The 5561-nt window shown below is 39.6% G+C and overlaps 1 protein-coding gene across 2 annotated transcripts in view; it reads left to right on the forward strand.

The window, feature by feature from the left end:
• The window catches only part of YIPF7 (Yip1 domain family, member 7), a 30377-nt gene that overhangs the window by 16906 nt on the left and 7910 nt on the right, over positions 1 to 5561 (forward strand). The window contains exons 6-7 of one of the 2 annotated variants that reach the window (XR_663961.1): positions 4696 to 4801; positions 5276 to 5323. The gene's annotated coding sequence lies outside the window, so the exon portion shown is untranslated. The remainder of the gene's footprint in view (positions 1 to 4695; positions 4802 to 5275; positions 5324 to 5561) is intronic. The other variant, XR_663962.1, reaches the window with a different exon arrangement.

Below are 5561 nucleotides of genomic sequence, written 5' to 3' on the forward strand. Positions count from 1 at the left end.
TTCTGAAGTTCAGAAAACATGGTTTAGAAACATTTAGATCCATTTTTGTCCTACACTTCCTATTATCATTCATACTGCCTAAAACAAGTATAAAATGGCTCTATTCTGCAGCACTTTATATTCGTTTTCATCCTGATCTACATGATATGAATGGCAGGGGAACCAGTGAATCAAGCCATCAATTTTTCTTTTGATGTCATAGACAAGTCAAATTACTTATGGGGAAAATGAACACCTTGAAATTTTGCCACAATATTTACAAAGCAAATGCCAGTCTAATTATAGTTTTATGTTTATTTTTTCAGCATTTATAACTTTTTTCTTTTCTTCACTGGGGTGCATCTTCATCGTTTTGAATGTTAACTTCTTTATTTCAATAACTTCCCTTGCTTTACTGTGCGGATTTCCTTTTACCTGTTCCCAAGGGATTTCCAGCAAGCGGTATGCATTGGGGCTGTGCTCCCAATATGGTGTTCTTCAGGGGTCTCTATGCTGCCTGTGAGGATTTAAATCTCTTAGCCATCCTTCTTCGACTTCTTTTAAGCAAGATTCCTCATTTTTATATAGCTCTCCTTTCTGAAGGTCAGCACAGCCAGGGTGATGCTTTTGACCCTGTTATTCCTGTGTGCTTCCTGAATCTAAAAATATTATCGTCACTATTATAAGCAGTTACTTCCTCAAAAATAAATGTTATTTTGGTCTAATATAAGTTAAAAACATGTATATTCGGTAATATACTCTTGTTCTGCCTCTCTGGACAGGCCTTCCCAACACCACCTAGCTTTCCTGTATTGTCTCGTGTCTGGGCCATCGTATTTCACTCCCTCACATCATTCCATGAAAGTTTAAATACAAGCCTGGCAAGCTGTTACTTTCAACTTACCAAAGAGAGGATTATAAAATAATCGTAATGAGTAATAGTCATGAGTCACAGACTGATTTTTAATTCGTGCTTCCCACCCCGAAGAGTTAAAAAAATCACAAGACACAAACATAACTTCAAAGCAAAAGGGGAAAAAAACCCGCACGGTTTTGGAGGGTGAAAGTTTCTAAATAGTCTTTGGTTTCTTGATTTTCATAGCATGCGCATGAAAGTTCAATTCTGAATGTGCATTCACACACAAAAATGGGCACTTACTTAGTTCCTTTCTGTTATTTCAAATGGTGGTATCAGTGTTGGGCACAGGCAGTATAGGAGAGGTATAGGAGACAAAGTGCTTGCCTGTCTTCCACTGCACTTCTTGTGTGCCAGATGTACTCAAGGTGACCCTCAGAAACGAGCTTGCAGCTTCTGCTGTAGTCTAAACATTTTGCTGTTCTGTTGCAACAAAATGCAGGTGAGAATGGAAGTGAACATATTCTGAGTGAGAGGAGACTATAGTGTGGGTCTAGAGTATGGAATGACAATAAAGTGGTTATCTGAACAGCAGCGTCTGACAACACGTCAGGTTGCATCCAGAGACCTGCTCTCCTTGGCAAGCCAAGGGCCACATTTGTAGTACCAAGTTTCCACTATTTATCAAAAATCATCTTGCCACACATCATCTCTAAAAGGTTATAATACAGGCCTTGAATAGTTTAACTGTTGGTAAACTGAATTGAGGATTGAAAGCTGCTGACACATTGAATTGGACACATGCCATGCTTCCTGGTGAAATAGCTCCATTAGCAAAGGGTAATATTTTTCCATTTTTTAGCATGGAAGCCACAGAAAGCTTATATACAAAAGCAGTGAAACTGATTTCATGACTGCATTGTTTATGAGAACAATGAGAACATTGTTTATGTTCTCATTGAGAATGAGACATGACAGCTCTGCCTTGTCTTAGACTTCTCTTGCCACCACATTTATTTCAGCTCCTTGCTAAACAGCCATCTTCACATGTTGGCTTTTTCTGTCCACTGAAAGATCTTAAGTGAATTTTGCAGTAATGTTGAATTACCGACCTTTATTCATATCAATAATGGGTATAAGTAAAGCAAGAATTCAATAAATTGTGTCTGGTTTAAATGTCCTTTTCCTCCCTTATTGTCAGGAGCATACTTAGCGGTCAGGCTGTTGTGGCCTTGTTTATGCCTGGTAGCCAAAAATATAAATATATATATGATCTACATATACATATGTAAAAATAAAAATACACATATATATGATGGGTTGCAAGACACTGGGGTGGCAACAAGTTCTGGGCAGTACATCACCACTTTCTGAGGGCATAACATTAGCAACCTGGTGACCCAGCCTGGGAGATGATATATATCCTTTCAAAGAAATCAGCAGTTGCAGCATCTGATAAGCCTTATGGAGAATCACTGCACATAATAGCAAAGCTCACAGTGACATAATGCATTTGGTGGTTAATGTATTTTCTGACAGACAACAAAAGGCTACTGGATCAGCCAGTAGTGGGTTACTGCAGCATAACGGCTACAAAAATAAACTGGATAATTAATGTTAACCTGCCTAGATCATTGTAATATGAAATTGATCTCTACCTGTGTTGGCATTACTTATGGACATGTTCCTTTTCAAAATCTGCTCTCTGTCAAAATTTGCCCTCCACCGATTCCATGTTCATTTAGCCTCTTGCATGTTTATTCTAAGTAAACTGCAATGGCACTGTTAGAAGTACCAATTTTGTAGCTGTAGGCCATGACTTGTCTGCTTAAAGTCTCACCTCCTCAGTGTTCCTGATGGTGCATTCTTAGGAGAGGTCAGAGCACGCACAAGGGCTGTGTTTTAGTTGTGTTTGCCAAGTGATTTTGAAAGAATAACATCTGAGACAATGACAATATGTTCACTGTGATTACCAAGCACATTTATTAGACTTATGGTCTCATCATTAGCTTAAAAATGCCTAGTGACCTTGGTGCTGCATCACTGAACTAGATGAACGATGCAATTCACAGTGATCTGCATACAGTTGCATAATAAAGACCTTGGCCAACACATACCCTCTGCTATGGTAGCATTTTAGTTACAACTGCAAAAAAAGAATCATTACCCTTCTTTTGCCATGATATTAAGTGCAGTGGTAATGAGTGAAAAGAGGTCACAGAAACACCAAACATGCATAATTGTAAACGTAACAGACCGCATGGGAAGCCACCACTTTGCAGAGAACAAGGGGTAGATTTTCAAAGGGACAAAGGCCAGTCCTATCAAAAGCCACTGAGATCTGAGCTCAAGTGTGTACTTCGGTGATTTTCCTGACAGCCTCTTGACAAGCACTCCTGAGCAATCAAAGTGCAACGAGCCACCAGGCTACCACAGGCAGTCTCCCAGGGGACTAATGACCCACATATAATTCTGGGTAGAGACAGCTGTAACAATCAAGCATAAGAAGCTATCCCAATGCATGGATGCAAAATGTGATCCCTGGCTACAACATTGTTCCTTTGTTTTATTCTAGTTTATTTAACCTCCATCTCTGGACATTGAGTGGCTGCAGCTTGTCTAGCTCAAGTGCTAACTGCTTCTTATCTCAGCTCTAAATGTACGATACGGAGTTTGACTGGGCTCTGGCTTTGCTCTTCACTAGTAGATTGTTGATTGCTCTCGGTTCTGACCTTTAGCCCTTCTCCTGACTATGCTCCTTAGCCAAAACTTCTTCTTGTTCCTGATTTTTGGTTTCCTGGTTTCTGGTTCCAAGTTCACAGTTTTAGTCATAATCTTAACCATTTAAGAGTCTGCATCCTTGTTGTATTTAACCACGATACTTTGATACTCCACTGACCTTGTAGAAAATAAAACACACAGAGGAAGAAGGAGTGCTAGTGTACGATGTGAAAATATTTCTGAAATAAAATCCTGTCAGCACTTGACTGTCATTAGTCCTTTTGGTCTACAGCTGACTGTGAAATTAACTGTGCGGTTAGGATTATACGTCATCTAAACAGTAGAGTTGAGAGAGAAACCTCTAATACATTTTATGAGTAAAAGTAGTATTTTTAATGCGAATACCTTGTTGAAACCCCAAATACGATCAGGGCCTTAGGAGTGATACAACTGCATATCTCAATGAAAAGGCTCCAGAAAAGAATACCCTAACATTTGAAGAGGCATAAAGTGATGCACTAGATTTTATCTCTCCATTGTAGAACAGTATGATATTCATGCATTACTGTTCAATCGCTCTTCTGAATTGCTAACTGAATGGAGGAAGTACACTGTTGATGCACTGCAGAATGTGGAACAGTTTAGGCAGTTATTCCTTGTGAAAAGTAGTAATGGCACTTGGCTCTTCAGAAGAAGTAGGCGTGATAATGTGATCCACTTTAAAGTGCACTTGTGCATTTTGCTTGGTGAGTCAATTTGCTGGAGGAAGATGATACTAAATGACACTAATAACCACAAAAAGGATGAGTGCAGCATAAATTTGCTTATATTTCAGACATTGTGCACATGGTGCATAGAGATCTGCAGAGTGTTGCAGAGTAGCAGCACTGCGATATATCTCACCTGCATAATGAGTACTGCTGAATAACTGTTGGCACTGCGTAGGAAACCCTTTGACTGAGATATGAGCATACCTAATGCTTCCTGCCTTGTAAAAAGGACCACTTCTTAAAAGAGAAATTCACCCTGGAGACACGTGAATTTCTGAGGGCAGATACTGAGGTGATATGTTTAATGGAGAACTTTGCAGTTTGCTGCACCACCATTGCTGCCTATATACTTGTATATTCTCTTTCCAGCGCACCAGTCTGATTATTGATTGGGTCCTGCTGCAAAGGAGGAGGCTCAGATGAGTTGCTAAGGTCAGTTGCCAAGAATACCCTGAAGTGCGGCAAGGATCTCCACGTAAGTGTCCACCAGAGCCACAACCTGTGTTCGGTGAATAATGTAGAGATATTTTTGCTAAGATAGATCACACCTATGTTGCTGATGTCTCTCTCCCTGTTGCTCTTGGCCAGAAGATATATATATGCACAGCAGTTCAGCTCCTGTGCTATGGCTATAGCTTACCAAAAGCTATGGTCCCCACATGACCATGGCCCTTACAGGTCCTTCATCTGGTTCCACCAGCTGAAATATTACATGTGTGTTACATCATCAAGCAGAATGAAAGACATTTTCCTATTTCAGACTAATTAAAACTGAACTTTCTAATTATTGTAGCAGCTGAATAATCATAGATTCATAAAAAAATCAGTGTAGAAAAGAACACTGAGAGGCCATTTAGTCCATGCTCTGCCTCAAAGAAGGATTGACATAATTTCTGACACGATGATACGACAGGGTGACTTTCCTTTAAAACCTTAATCTTTCTCTCAGTAGATCTTTCAAGTGACTATGCTGAAGATCTGTGCCTTTCTTTTAATGGTAGGTGGCATATACTGGAGACAGTGTATGGTTGTTTTTTGTGTGTGTATATATATACACATATATATATGTACGTACTGGTAGGGGTGTTAAAGGTACACTAACAATAGACTGTTGGTTATCTGGTTTTGAGTCATTAAGTTACAACAGAGACGATGATGCAAATCAGACTGCTAGAGGACACATACAGAGTCTAGTTTCAGATTTCACATACATGCTGCTGATTGCTGGAAACTGA

The sequence above is a fragment of the Pygoscelis adeliae genome, unplaced genomic scaffold (genome assembly GCF_000699105.1).
Source record: "Pygoscelis adeliae isolate BGI_AS28 unplaced genomic scaffold, ASM69910v1 Scaffold59, whole genome shotgun sequence".
NCBI classification, from domain to species: Eukaryota; Metazoa; Chordata; class Aves; order Sphenisciformes; family Spheniscidae; genus Pygoscelis; species Pygoscelis adeliae.